At 46.6% G+C, this 15,969-nt stretch overlaps 1 protein-coding gene across 4 annotated transcripts in view; it reads left to right on the top strand.

Annotated features, from left to right (window-relative positions):
* The window catches only part of Large1 (LARGE xylosyl- and glucuronyltransferase 1), a 539,124-nt gene that overhangs the window by 478,375 nt on the left and 44,780 nt on the right, over window positions 1-15,969 (top strand). The window lies entirely within an intron of this gene.

Here is a 15,969-nt window from a genome sequence, read left to right as displayed (position 1 = left end):
CCTTTGGAGTAAATGGCTTCCAAGAGCTCACTCACATAAAGACACTTTACTCAACATTGTCTCTCTGAGAGAACATTTTAATTTTAAGAAAAAAAAAAAACACCAAAAGGAATCGTGACATCTACATGGAAAAGTGAAATATTTGTATAAAGGAAATGTATAAAATCTGCATTAAAAAGAAGCTCATTACAGAAGTGGATGCTCACAGTCATCTATAAGATGGAACACAGGGCCCCCAATGGAGAAGCTAGAGAAAGCACCCAAGGAGCTGAAGGGGTCTGCAACCCTATATGTGGAACAACAATATGAACTAACCAGTACCCCCAGAGCTCATATCTCTAGCTGCATATGTAGCAGAAGATGGCCTAGTCGGCCATCACTGGGAAGAGAGGCCCCTTGGCATTGCAAACTTTATATGCCTCAGTACAGGGGAATGCCAGGGCCAAGAAGCAGGAGTGGATGGGTAGGGGAGCAGGGTGGAGGGACGGTATAGGGAACTTTCGGGATAGCATTTGAAATGTATATAAAGAAAATAATCTAATAATAAATAAATAAGTAGCTCATTACTCAAGTTTGAAAACATGTTATAACTCTTAGAGATACATCAGCTTCCACATCTTTTGAGGAAGATGAGGGACCAATGCACATTAGCATATTGGGCATGTCACTACCAGGCAGATAGCTGTGAAAAACGAGGCAGAAGAATCCAGAGAGAAGGTAATAAGAATGATTGGTGGAAAGTTTGACTCATGAGGATTAGTATGGATTGAGGGAGAAAAACCAGCTGGTTCACTGGAGAATATCTGAAGTCTGAAATCACCACCTTCACCTCTTTTGTGTTTCGCCAGCTCCTGGTTAACAAGCATCATTGTGTGACCTCCATACAGGGCTCTAGGTATTTTGTGATCTGGGTGTTATTGGGGTTAAGCTGGTATACTTAAGGCGTGCTCCCAGGAATATATGAGATATCAGCACCTAGTTTGGTTGCCTGCTTTGGTTGCTGTCCTACTGTGACTAGAGCCTTGAACTCTCACATACGTCCAAAATACCTTATAGATCATTTATGGCTGGCCAAGCTATGTAGCTGTCATTGTTATATTTGTATGTTTGAGTGTGCTAAGGTGGTTGTACATACACAAATGCACATAAATGTAAAGGCCACCTGTCAATTTATCATTGACTTGAGGCTTGTCATTGGACCACCCAGCTAACACCACCTGTCTCAGCTTCCTCATTATCGAAAGTGCAAGCTCTCATCACACACTTCAGCATTTCATATGTGAGCTCTAGGGATCTAATTCAGATTCCCCGGCTCCACTGTACAACATTAAATTACTTACCCTATTCTAATTATATCTCCTTATCTGGGCAAATGGGAAAACAATCATTATTTTGCATAAGTGCTTAAAATTCAAGAAGATGGCACACAATGCAATTATGACAGAGCTTGGAGCTATATAGAAAGCCTACTGGTCTTACTATTTAGAAATATGTTTTAAAAGATCACTGTTGAAATAATTTTCAGCCAACTGAGGAAAGAAATATGTCAACACATTTCTTCTCGTCCATTTGTCACAACTCTCATTTCACATATAGAAAAAAGAAGCATCCAAAGAGAGGAAGTGATCACCCCAGGGTAGAAAAACAGGTTGGTGGCATAGCTAGAATAAGTGTCTGAATTTGGTGGCATGTGCCCTAGCCCATGTTTAAATGCCATACTAAGCAGACAGGACTTTGATAATATAAGCAAATGTTCTTTGGCTCTCAACTCCCATCTGTTCTTCACTCTTTGGTAATTTCTGGCACCTAACTCCTTGGGTTCTGTTGACGTAAGCTCTCTGCCATGGTTTTGGTACACACAGCTGTTAAAACTTAGAAGCAGTTACTCCTATAAAAGTCAGCAACATTCTTAGAGATACAGTGGTACACCTGAGAAATATACTGTACTCCAGCATGTTTAGCAAGGTATATGTAAAACAGTGTGAGGAGCTGTTGATGGCAGTTCCTTTAAAGTGGAGGGATCCTGGGGATGTGCAGACTTCTAGGAACTCTGAATGGCCGGTTGTCTCTATAATTCTATAGTCAGAAACCTGGTTGATATTGTTTATTCCTGCCATTTGCCATTTATGCTCTATCTCAGCACAGAGAGGCCTATGTGATAGCAGACTGCCCTGTGGAACAGGTACCTTAGAAGTCAGTGTGGGACAAACTGCCCACATAAAGCTGTGCTCCTTGAGGAAGAACAGGGTTGAAGTAAGGAAGTACAATATTTGGTGATTGGACAATGACACACTAACCTACACTGGGGAAGGTTTGGTTCTCCACCTTAGAGGACTTCACAAATCAAGCAGGTTGGACAAAGGGGAGAATTCAAAGATCTACCTTCTGGAAATTACTGTAACTCAAGTGGATTCTAGCATTACAATCATTTAAAAAGGATAGGAGAGTAGTCAAGTCCAGAAAACCCTGTATGATGTCCAACCTTTTTCTTTTTTACTAGATATTTTCTTCATTTACATTTCAAATGCTATCCTGAAAGTTCCCTATACCCTCCCACTGCCCTCCTCCCCAACCCACCCACTCCTGTTTCCTGGCCCTGGCATTCCCCTGTACTGGGGCATATAATCTTTGAAAGACCAAGGGCCTCTCCTCCCAATGATGGCTGACTAGGCCATCTTCTGCACAAATGCAACTAGAGACACGAGCTCTGGGGTACTGGTTAGTTCATATTGTTGTTCCTCCTATAGGACTGCAGACCTCTTCAGCTACTTGATTACTTTCTCTAGCTCCTCCATTGGGGGTCCCGTGTTCCATCCAGTAGATGACTGTGAGCATCCACTTCTGTATTTGCCAGGCACTCAAATAGCCTAACAAGAGACAGCTTTATCAGTGTCCTCTCAGCAAAATCTTTCTAGCATATGCAATAGTGTCTGCGTTTTGTGGCTGTTTATGGGATGGATCCCCACGTAGGGCAGTCTCTGGATGGTCCTTCCTTCCATCTCAGCTCCAAACTTGATCTCTGTAACAATCTCCATGGGTATTTTGTTCCCCATTCTAAGCAGGAACGAAGTATCCACACTTTGGTCTTCCTTCTTCTTGAGTTTCATGTGTTTTGCAAATTGTATCTTGGGAAAAATTCCTGAACAGAACAGCAATTGCTTGTGCTGTTAGATCGAGAATCGACAAATGACACCTCATAAAATTGCAAAGCTTCTGTAAGGCAAAAGACACTGTCAATAAGACAAGAAGGCCTTCAACAGATTGGGAAAGGATCTTTACCAATCCTAAATCAGATAGGGGACTATTATCCAATATATACAAAGAACTCAAGAAGCTGGACTCCAGAAAATCAAATAACTGCCGCAGACCTTTTGGGTCCCTGTGTCTGCGTGGTGAAAGACCCCCGAAGGGAGACCCTCACTCAAGCACTCAAGCCCCGGGACAGCCGCGGACCCAAGAAGACACTGAGACCGTACTCAAAATGTAGAAGGCAAGATTTAATAGAACAACAGCAAGAAAGCACATGGAACATAGACCAGAGCTCTGGGGTCGAAACTCATGCACCTAGTGGTGTAGAGGAGAATCGACGACCAGCCAAATTTTTCACAGGCTTATATAGTAAAACTCAAGGGGGGAGAGCTGGGCAGGGAAAGTACAAGTTTACATCACTAGGGGGTTCTGCCAAGGGACAAGGGGTTCTGCCAAGGGAATCTACGTAACTAAGGGGTCATGTCTTATCATTTGGCATTGTACCCGGTTTATTTTGAGGTTATTCCAGGAGGCCCTTATCTCAAGAATGTTCTTGGAACAGTCTTTAGTTGGGAGGGTTCGAACTCTAGGGTGAGGAGTTCAGGAATGCATTCTGGGGTAAAGAGTTCAGGAGTGTTCCGGGAACAATCTCTAGATGGGAGGGGTCGGGTTCTGGGGTGAAGAAGAGTTCAGTAAAAATTTTTATTCTTCATTCCCCACTTCTTTTAGGAGATAGCTCTAATCTTAGAGCGAGTTTTCAACCTCCTGAAGGACCCGATATTGTTGCCTTAGTACCATAACTTGGACTGCGTTTATCCTTTCTCTGATAAAAGCTACTAACTTATTAAGGATGCATGGGCCAAAAGTAAGCAAAAGCATAAGTGTAATTAAAGGTCCTGCTATAGTGGAGAGGAGAGTGGTGAGCCAAGGGGACTTATTAAACCAGCTTTCAAACCATCCTTGTTGGCTTTCTCTTTCTCTTTTACGTATATCTAGGCGTTCTCTAAGTTTAGCCATAGAATCTTTGATTACTCCTGAATGGTCAACATAAAAACAACATTCTTCTTTTAAGGCAGCACAGAGTCCTCCTTCTTTAAGGAATAATAAGTCTAATCCCCTTCTATTTTGCAGCACCACTTCGGACAGGGAAGTTAAAGATTCTTCTAATTTGGTTATAGACTGTTCTATAGTTCTAAGATCAATATCCATAGCTGCACGTAGTTCTTCATAGTATTGGGGGGTTTTAATTAAGGCAGCGGTTCCTGTACCTACTCCAGCTGCTACTCCCAATCCTAATAGAACTGCCAAAGTTAAGGTAACGGGTTCTCTTTTCCAGCGGACCCGATGTTCAAATTTATCTAAAAAAGAGCTATCATCATGATACAAGAGTCTGGGAATAAGCTGAACCAAAATGCAGAAATCTTTGGAACTATTAAAAACAGACATAGACACACAAGGAGTGAGACCGGTATTGCAAGCCCACACTGTGTCTAGGGGGGCACTAGATACTGACCACTTTTGCTAGACTGGATGTTCTGGGTCTGATTACAGAGGTGCCCTTTATCCTGAGGTACCTGGCCCAAGCAAAGCCCTCTTCCTGAAACTGCTGCTAGAGTCAACTTTCTGTTTTCTCCCCAAAGACATTGAGAATGATCTTAAGTGATATTATAAGTTCTGATCTGAGCTATTCCTTCATAATAAGGGGGGCTAGAGGTATAGCATAGCCAGCATGATTGAGTCATATTAGGGTTAGTTCTATTTAGAACTAAAAAAGCTCCTTGGACTAGACTGACCAGACGGTCCTCTGTTCCTAGGGACGGTGGGGAAGCCAAGGTAGGCTTTATGAGGAGAGTATTAGTTCCTAGGGAGGGTACCACTGTGTTGGGCTGTGGAGTTGGTGGAGCTGGTACAGTCGGGACCTTTGGGGGAGCCAGTACGACTGGGGGGCCCTGTTCTATAAGGACCTTGTTGGGCCCTACGAGTGTCACTGCCGGGTCTCTCACTGTCAGTCTGATCGTGAAAATGAACCCAGGATCTCTTAGTGGAATGTATACTCGCCAACCCCACCTATTTCCTTTAAGCCAACTTAGACGGTGTTGTTTTCCGTTCTCGGTGAACCTTATACGTAGGGGGTTGCAGTATTTATCTTTGCATGGTCCTGAGGGTGCTCTGTTTTTAAAAGCGCACCCACTCTCTTGATATTTATAGGGGTTTCTTTCTCCTTCGTTTGACTTATCATAGCCACTACCTCGTTTTACCGTGATTAGGTCCCATTTAGAGGAGGGCTTCCAGTAAGCATCCCCTGTCGTTTCACATGTCCATTTACCACAAAAGTAATCTGATGCCCCCCCGCATTCTTGTTGAAGCCTTTTGCTCTGACCCTGACCAGGGCAAACATAAAAATGTGCAGCTCTAAGATTAGCTCGGTAGAACTGCCCCGAACACCCATATGTGCTCCCTATCCCATTTGGGACACACCGCTCCTCGGGGTGGGTTGCTAAGATCAGTATGATCTGAGAGGTCCCAATTGGGGGATCCTGCTGCTAACTTACAGATGTCAGGCGTGAGATCAGGCCACCAAGTCCAGAGGGGATGGACTGCAGTGGTTGCCCATACTATGTTTCCCTTTTCATTGAGCACTTCCCAGGACTGTTGAATTGGAGCATGAGGGTTATGGTTCCCTAAGTTCAGGGTGGCGCCTGCGGCGCAAACGAAGCTTAAGAGGATTGTCAGCAGCTGCCACTGTCCAATTGTCTTCGTGGTTTTCTTCATCTTGACTGGCGGCCCTCTTGACGTGGGAGGCGTGGATCCAGGAGGCGATTCCGTCAACTTTTACCGCAGTAGGGGTTGTCAGTAACACCAAATAGGGTCCCTTCCACCGTGGCTCGAGGCTGCCGGTTCGATGCCGTCTGACCAAGACTTTGTCTCCAACTCGGAACCCGTGGGGTACTGCAGTGGTCCCTGGGGTATAGGCTGCCTTCAGTTGGTCCCAAATCTGGGTCCTAATCACTTCTAGGGCCTTTAAATGAATAAGCAAAGAGGAGGGTAAGACAGGGTCAGAGTTGGAAACCAATGTTCCACCAGCTTCCATCAATGGGGGAGGTCCTCCATACAGAACTTCAAAAGGAGTGAGCCCGAAACGTCCAGGGGTGTTTCGGGCTCGGAAGAGCGCAAGAGGGAGGAGAGCCACCCAGTCTTTTCCGCCGGTCTCAATGGCTAATTTAGTCAAGGTCTCTTTTAAGGTCCTATTCATCCTCTCTACCTGTCCTGAGCTTTGAGGGCGGTAAGCACAGTGTAATTTCCAATCGATGCCCAACTGAGTGGCCAAGCCCTGACTTACCTGGGCAACAAAGGCTGGTCCATTGTCGGACCCGATTACCTTAGGGATTCCAAATCTTGGCAGGATTTCTTCAAGGATCTTCTTGGCCACAATCTGGGCAGTCTCTGTTTTAGTGGGAAATGCCTCAACCCATCCTGAAAAGGTGTCTACAAATACTAACCAGATACTTGTTACCATACATTCCAGGTTTAACTTCAGTAAAGTCTACCTCCCAATACACTCCAGGATGGTCTCCCCGTTGTCTCTTTCCAGGTTCTCTGTAGGCTTTAGTCGCATTAGTGAATGCACATGGTTTGCAGGAGTCTATAATCTTTTGAGCCACTGACTTCAGTTTGGGGACTTGGTATCGGGAATTTTTAATTAGTCTCATCATTTTTTCAACTCCCAGGTGGGTGAATTGGTGTAGTCCTTTCACAAATTTTATTCCTTCTTCGGGAGTCAATTCTATTTTCCCTTCAAAAAAATATGGGAGGGGATCACTGGTCCACCATAGTTCTTTTATGTTATACCTCTCATCCTCAGTGCTTTTGGGCGGATCACCTTTTTCAGTTAAGATCATGGCCCCTTGAGCAACTTGTTTTGCCACTAAGTCTGCCATTCGGTTGCCCTTGGCCACCAAGTCTTCTCCTTTTTGGTGGCCGGGGCAGTGGATGATGGCTACCTTTTTAGGTGCATGTATGGCTTCCAACAGGGCCAGAATTTCTTCTTTGTTTTTAATGTCTTTACCAGCCGAGGTCAATAGCCCTCGCTGCCTGTAGATGGCCCCATGGATGTGTGCGGTAGCAAAAGCATATCGGCTGTCAGTGTAGATATTAACGATCTTACCTTTAGCCTCTCGGAGGGCTTGTATAAGCGCTATAAGTTCAGCCTTTTGTGCCGATGTTCCTTCAGGCAAAGCGCTTGCCCAAATTACCTTTTTCCCGTCTACCACCGCAGCTCCAGCCTTTCGCTTCCCCTCTATCAGGAAACTGCTGCCGTCCGTGTACCAACTGGGAGCTCCAGGCCAGGGTTGGTCAGTCAGGTCACTTCTGGTCCCAGTTTCTTCAGCGAGGATGTCCATACATTGATGTACTGGGACGGAATCATTTGTTAGAGGGAGAAGGGTAGCTGGGTTGAGGATGGCAGGGGGCGCAAAGGTTACACGCTCATTTAGCAGCAGGCTCTGATAGTGTGTCATTCGGGCATTTGTCATCCATCTGTCAGGTGGCTGCCGCACGATACTTTCTAAGGCATGAGGGGCCACAACAGTCACCTGTTGTCCCATTGTCAATTTGTCAGCATCTTTGATCAGCAGGGCCACTGCTGCAATAGCTTTCAGACATGTGGGCCATCCACTAGCAACAGGATCTAATTTTTTTGACAAATAGGCTACAGGTCTCTTCCAGGGTCCCAGTGCTTGTGTCAACACTCCCCTGGCTACACCCGCTCTCTCGTCCACATATAGGACAAAAGGCTTAGTCAAGTCTGGTAATGCTAGCGCGGGGGCAGTCATTAGAGACGACTTGATAGCCTCAAAAGCTCTTTGGTGTTCTTCTTTCCACTCGAAAGGAACCCCTTCCTTAGTCAAAGGATATAGAGGTGCTGCTAGGGTTGCAAAGCCTGGAATCCAGAGTCTACAAAAGCCAGCAGTCCCCAGAAACTCACGTACCTGCCGTGGGGTAGTTGGCGATGGGATCATCATAACAGTCTTCTTCCGGGCCTCTGTGAGCCATCTTTTGCCCCCTCGGAGGGTATACCCCAGGTAGGTTACCTCAGTTTGACAGATTTGTGCCTTTTTAGCCGAAACTCGATACCCCAAGTCACTCAGTTCTGCGAGGAGCCTCTCAGTTCCCTGGTGACACAGCTCCTTCGAGGCCGCCGCGACCAAGAGATCATCCACATACTGTAGTAGGGTAAGCTGAGGGTTTCGAGCGCGAAAAGGCGCGAGATCCCGATGGAGGGCCTCGTCAAACAGGGTGGGGGAATTTTTGAACCCCTGTGGTAGCCTAGTCCAAGTTAGTTGACCAGTCTGTCCGCCCTCTGGGTCGCTCCATTCAAAAGCAAACAGGAGCTGACTCTTAGGGTGCAAACGCAGGCAAAAGAAGGCATCTTTTAAGTCCAGAACTGTATACCATGTTCTCTCAGGTGGGAGAGAGCTTAATAAATTGTACGGGTTCGGGACTGTGGGGTGAATGTCCAGGACCCTTTTGTTAACCTCCCGGAGGTCTTGTACCGGGCAATAGTCATTGGTCCCTGGTTTTCGAACCGGCAGAAGTGGTGTATTCCAGGGGGACTGACAGGCCACTAAAACTCCTTGGCCTAGCAACCTCTGGATATGAGGCCGGATGCCTTCTCTAGCTTCCTTGCTCATGGGGTATTGTTTTACCGAAATGGGGGTGGCATCAGCTTTAAGTTCTACCACAACCGGAGGCACTTGTTTAGCCAACCCCATTCCTGCTTGTTCTGCCCAGACATTGGGGAACGCAGTTAGCCAACCTGAAGAGACTACATTTTTGGGTTGTTCTTCATGCAACCGGTACTTTTCCTCTGTGTTGAGGACAAGGCAGGCAACAGGGGCCTTTCCCCAGCTTACTTGTGGGCCTTCTGAAGTAAATTGGACTTGAGCCTTTAGTTTGGTTAGCAGATCGCACCCCAAGAGGGGAGCAGGGCACTCAGGTATCACCAGAAAGGAGTGGGTCACTATATTCTTGTCTATCTGAAGAGCTCGTTTGGTCGTCCAGGGGTAAAATTTACTACCAGTGGCTCCAATTACCATGGTCTTTTTGGAGCCTAGCTTGCCTAGGGGGTTAGTGAGTACTGAATGCTCTGCTCCGGTGTCTATCAGGAAGTTGACGGGAGTCCCCTCCATGGACAAAGTTACCCTAGGCTCAGGGAGGGGGTCTGAGCCCCGACTTCCCTAATCATCTTCTAGGGTCAGGACCTTGGATCGCTCCCGTTTTTTAGGGCAATCTCTAGCCCAGTGTCCTCTCTCTTTGCAATAGGTGCATTGGTCTTTTTCCAGTGGTATTTTTCTGCCACCTGGCGGTTTTACTGCCCTGTTGCCCAGGAGCCCTATTTTACCTTTTCCTGACTGTCTATCATTCACAACTGCGGCCAAAATTTTACTCAGATTTCTCTCCTGAGGGCGATCCCGTCTATTTTCCCTCTCCTCCATTTCTTTCTTCTCTCTCTCCTGCCTCTCTTCTTCTGTTTCCCTCTTATGATAGACTTTCTCTGCTTCTTTTACTAAATCTTGGAGCGTATAATCTTGGAGCCCCTCCAGCCTCTGCAGCTTTTTCTTAATGTCGGGAGCGGACTGACCAATGAAGGCCATGGCTACAGCGGCTCTCTGCCCCTCTGACAAGGGGTCAAAAGGGGTGTATCTCCTATATGCCTCCATTAGACGCTCAAGGAAGACTGAGGGTGGTTCAGTCTGCCCCTGCAAGACCTCTCTTACCTTAGCCAAATTGGTGGGCCGTCTAGCGGCTCCTCTGAGACCTGCCACTAGAGTCCGGCGATAGACAAGGAGGCGTCCCCTACCTTCCGCGGTGTTGTAGTCCCAGTTGGGGCGGTTCAAGGGGAAAGCCTCGTCCACGAGGTTAGGGAGGGCAGTGGGTGTGCCGTCCTCTCCTAGAACATTCTTTCTCGCCTCCATGAGGATTCTTTCTCTTTCTTCTGTGGTAAAAAGAACCTGCAAAAGCTGCTGACAATCATCCCAAGTGGGTTGATGGGAGAACATAAGTGACTCAAGGAGCCCAGTAAGTCCAGAGGGGTTCTCTGAGAAGGGAGGGTGGTTAGTTTTCCAATTATATAGATCAGAAGAGGAAAAAGGCCAGTACTGTAAAGGAATGAGATCATTAGGTCCTGGTGCTGGCCCTCCCACATGTGCTCTGAGTGGCAAGGCAACTGTTGAGTCTGGCCCCCCTTCCTCCCCGGGGCTTCGGCCTCGGCGACTCCGAGTCCCCCCCGCCGGTCCCTGAGCCCCTCTCGCTATTGGTCCCTGTGGTGGGGCAGCTGCAGGTGGCTGTTGGGGCAGGGGGTAAGGGGGCGGTTGGGAGTCCATCCAGAGAAGGTCGTCAATCTCTGGATAGATCTTGGGGGGTGCTGATGGGCCGGACTTTCCGGCTGCATCAGACTGGGCAACCGCGACCGTCAGTTTCGAAGAGTTTGGGGTCCAAGGCTTGACCCACGGAGGTGGGAATTGGACGAGATTCTGCCAGGTCACAATGTAGGGGATGTGATCAGGGTGACCCCCTTCCTCCTGAAAAACAATTCGCCTGACGGCGGCGATTAGTGACAAGTCAAAAGCACCCTCAGGTGGCCAGCCCACTCCAAACGTTGGCCACTCGGAGGCGCAAAAGGTCTGCCACGGACCCTTTCTGACCTCCACCGACTGGTTGTGGGCTCTGACCCGCACCTCCTCCCAATGCTCCAGAGTCAGAGAAAGGGGAGTGGACACAGATTGTCCCATTTCTAGAAAAACAGTAGACACAACAAGAGCGGGACACGAGACTAAGACAAAAAAGAAACCAGAAACGGCGGCGACTCTGCGTCGACCACAAGCAACTCAAAGAATCAGATGGCCTTTCTAAGGCCGGCCGATTGAGACCCTCTGCACGAGGTGGGACTCGAACCCACGATCCCGTGACCAAACGCGAGGCGGGACTCGAACCCACGGTCTCGCAACAAGGCGCGAGGTGGGACTCAAACCCACGATCTCGCAACAAAACGCGAGGTGGGACTCGAACCCACGATCTCGCAACTGGGCACGAGGTGGGACTCAAACCCACGATCTCGCAACCCCAAATGGTCTCTTGGCCTCCAAAGGGGTCCACCAGGCGTCCCTGGTCCTCCCCTGTTCCTCCTGGGACGTCTCCCAGGGTGAACGGACGGTGGACACCTGGACACGTCTATCCTTATCCACCCCGCGTTCCCTCTCGGAGCGCGGTCTCACTGAGCGTCCGCAAAACCGAAACTGCAATCGCACCAAACTTAGAAACAGAACACAAACATCAGACCAAAACAGAACAAAGAATCTTACCTCTAAGTGGGTCTAGGACCTCTGGGTGGTCGCGCTGATTCCCGGCCAATGCACCAAAATGAAAGACCCCCGAAGGGAGACCCTCACTCAAGCACTCAAGCCCCGGGACAGCCGCGGACCCAAGAAGACACTGAGACCGTACTCAAAATGTAGAAGGCAAGATTTAATAGAACAACAGCAAGAAAGCACATGGAACATAGACCAGAGCTCTGGGGTCGAAACTCGTGCACCTAGTGGTGTAGAGGAGAATCGACGACCAGCCAAATTTTTCACAGGCTTATATAGTAAAACTCAAGGGGGGAGAGCTGGGCAGGGAAAGTACAAGTTTACATCACTAGGGGGTTCTGCCAAGGGACAAGGGGTTCTGCCAAGGGAATCTACGTAACTAAGGGGTCATGTCTTATCATTTGGCATTGTACCCGGTTTATTTTGAGGTTGTTCCAGGAGGCCCTTATCTCAAGAATGTTCTTGGAACAGTCTTTAGTTGGGAGGGTTCGAACTCTAGGGTGAGGAGTTCAGGAATGCATTCTGGGGTGAAGAGTTCAGGAGTGTTCCGGGAACAATCTCTAGATGGGAGGGGTCGGGTTCTGGGGTGAAGAAGAGTTCAGTAAAAATTTTATTCTTCAGTGGAACGGGGTCTCTCGACGCGGGTGGGCAAAGCGTGGATGAATGACAGACAGACACACACGCAGGAGAGTTTGTGTGGAATCTGAATGTAATTTTACAACTCGAGCATCAGACTTTTTATGCAGAGGACAATAAGGAAGTTGGGTGACATATTCGCAAGGTACAATTGAGGTAACCGGAATCTTACATAAAACAGAGGAATGTAAACACAAAAGGTCTAACGGGAACCACCCAGGATAGAATACATTGATAACAGCTGGGATCAACAAGGGCTCCACCTAAAATTCACTAATCTTAGAAGCCAGGGTCAAGGGCTTCGCGTCCTTGCCACAGTTCCTATTTTAGTCTCTTGTATAGTCCACCTTCCCCTTAGGCCATTGTAAATATGTGTATGGGTGTAACTCTGCTATAGTATCTATTCTGGTTTCTCCTTTGGTCTGAAACTTCCTTCTTCCTAAGTGATGGTAAATTCCTGTGTAAGGGAGTGACTTAGCTTTTACAATCTTGCTGAATTTTAAACCCTTGATCTTGGTCAAGGATGCCCTTGGACTGTTGGAACACTGGCGGAAGGCTTTACCCATGTCAGAGCACTTATAGGAAAATACTGAAAGAGAGCACGTGGATCCATACTCTAGACTAGCGTGGTACTGAAACTCGGGAATAAAAAATTAATGTATGGGTAGAGAACACTAGCCTCCAGGAGGAGAGCTTCCTTGAAACTCTTTTGCCTCATGAGTGACTTTTAAGCCTTTCGGCTTGTCCAGTTGACTCGACCAGAGAGCGTAGCAAATAACCCCATTAAAAAATGGGGTACAGAGCTAAACAAAGAATTCTCAACTGAGTAATACGGAATGGCTGAGAAGCACCTGAAAAAAATGTTCAACTTCCTTAATCATCAAGGAAATGCAAATCAAAACAACCCTGAGATTCTACTTCACACCAGTCAGAATGGCTAAGATCAAAAATTCAGGTGACAGCAGATGCTGGCAAGGATGTGGAGAAAGAGGAACACTCCCCCATTGCTAGTGAGATTGCAAGCTGGTACAACCACTTTTGAAATCAGTCTGACGGTTCCTCAGAAAATTGGACATAGTACTACTGGAGGATCCAGCAATACCACTCCTGGGCATATACCCAGAAGATGTTCCAACTGGTAATAAAGACACATGCTCCACTATGTTCATAACAGCCTTATTTATAATAGCCAGAAGCCGTAAAGAACCCAGATGTCCCTTAACAGAGGAATGGATACAGAAAATGTGGTACATTTACACAATGGAGTACTGCTCAGCTATTAAAAACAATGAATTTATGAAATTCTTAGGCAAAAGGATGTATCTGGAGGATATCATCCTGAGTGAGGTAACCCAATCACAAAAGAAGTCACTTGATATGCACTCACTGATAAGTGGATATTAGCCCAGAAACTTAGAATACCCAATAATAATAATGTCTAACCTTAACTGAGGACTAGTAGTAGAAACATCTGGAGCTTCAAACTACTTCAAAAGTAGCCATGCAAATCAAACATCTTCTAATCATGGATCACATGGAAATTCACTTCTTTTAAATGCTTCTTTGACATATATAAGTCTGTCAGCCATTAAATATAAAACAAATTAGCATTTTAATTAAATGGATTCCATATTTTTCATATGGAATTTAAATATGAATGAATATTTGATAATGCAGGACACAGGACATTTTGATGTTTTTCATATTTGTTGAATATTTTGGTTTTCTGGTTCCCCATACTGAGAACAGTGCTCCACACAAATACATAGTATCCAAATGCAGAGATACATTTAAAGCTGGTCCAGGCACTAGTGGGAGTTCTGTCTCAATAGAAAGCCAGAACTCAACACTTCTTTTTTTTTTTTTACTTTTTTTATTAATTTATTTATTTTTACACTCCATATTTTACTCCCCCTACCCCCAGTCCACGCTCAGACTATTCTACATCCCATACCTCCTCCCCACCCACCTATCTCTGTGTGGATGTCCCCACCCCCCACCCCACCTGACCTCTAAACACTCTGGGGCTTCCAGTCTCTTAAGGGTTAGGTGCATCATCTCTGAATGAACACAGACCTGGCAGTCCTCTACTGTATGTGTGTTGGGAGCCTCATATCAACTGGTGTATGCTGCCTTGTTGGTGTTCCAGTATCTGAGAGATCTCGGGGGTTCAGGTTAATTGAGACTGCTGGTCCTCCCACAGGATTGCCCTTCTCCTCAGCTTCTTTCAGCCTTCCCTAATTCAACAACAGGGGTCAGCTGCTTCTGTTCATTGGTTGGGTGCAAATATCTGCATCTGACTCTTTCAGCTGTGTGTCTGTGTGTGTGTGTGTGTCTGTGTGTGTGTGTGTGTGTGTGTGTGTGTGTGTGTCTGTGTGTGTGTGTGTCTGTGTGTGTGTGTGTCTGTGTGTGTGTGTCTGTGTGTCTTCATGAATCTAAAGAGCTCCTGGGCTGGTACAGCAAGCAAGTGCAGGAAACCCACCGGAAGCAAAGTGAATTAGGCTAATTACCTCTACAAGACAGTTATTCAATGCCCTTCTCTTTCTCTGAAGTATACGTTCTAGACAGATTATACAATTGTATGTGCAGCTCTGCATTCACAGCCCCTCAGCCAGTGCTTGACACAGAATCATAGCTGATTTTTATATCTGTTGAATGAGTGAATGAATGAATGGTACAATAATAAGAAATGTTTTTAAGGAAAAACCTTCTATTTTTTTGTTTGATTGTATTTTACCACTGACTAGCTGTTTTCCCACGGTCTCACAAGTTGGATTTACTACCTTGCAACCCATGCCTAGTCTTTGCTATCTCTGCACTGGATATGGAGCATTAAAAGGCAGAAGTGCTGCAGAGGTTCTCTGAATATTGGTAAAGGTGTCAGCAGATTTCAACAGTGTAGCTGAAGGAGACAGCAAATGGGTCCAGGAGAAGTTAATCTGCTAAAGGACAGCAGGACCAGGGAAGGGCTGGCTCCAAAGGGGCTGCTCTGTGATGGCGGCTCCCATCACTGGTCACATTTCCAGTGTCTACAGAAGATATCAAGAAAGACCGATCCTTGACATCGAGTGAGAATAAGAGCTAGACCCACAGGGGCCTGTGAGGAACACCTGAAAGGGTTCAGGGACCTTGGGGTGAGTGCTAAAATGTGTCCCAAGCAGAGAGCTGTATCTTGAAAGCTCACTAAAAGGTTTGCATTTGTTGGTACTGTAATTTGAAAGCATTTCCTAAAATGTATGTGTTGACAGCTTGAGACACAGGTTCTTTAAGAGGGAACTGAAACAAGGGAGCAAATGCCTTTATAGAGAGGCAGGCATCTGATAACAGGAGAGTTTGGTCACTATGGCGATTAAGAGTAGAGAGAAGAGGTGAAGAAAATGTGTGTCCTTTTTCAGGTCTCAGGTGTCCTTCTGGACTGTCTGTATCACCAAGCAGGTTTCTTATCTGCAGAGTCCCAGCTTCTGTTTTGCATAGCTGGAGGTTCCCAGAGATGAAAGTCTAATACAGCACATGCAGGAACTATGGATGCTCCTATGACACAGAGAAGAAGGGAACTTCCCCAGGATTAAATGACAGCTTAGAACAGAGGCAAACTTGGTTCTATCCCCAGCACTGGTTCCCCAGTGCTCTGCCGATGATGTAGAATGAATGAGTGAGTGAATGAACTTCAGACCCATACATCATATTTTGTCCAGTCCAAGCCTTGTTCTATGGCCCT

Source organism: Mus musculus, chromosome 8, assembly GCF_000001635.26.
Source record: "Mus musculus strain C57BL/6J chromosome 8, GRCm38.p6 C57BL/6J".
Classification (NCBI taxonomy): Eukaryota; Metazoa; Chordata; class Mammalia; order Rodentia; family Muridae; genus Mus; species Mus musculus.
Note: the sequence above shows the minus strand (reverse complement) of the source record. Positions and strands in the feature narration are given on the sequence as shown.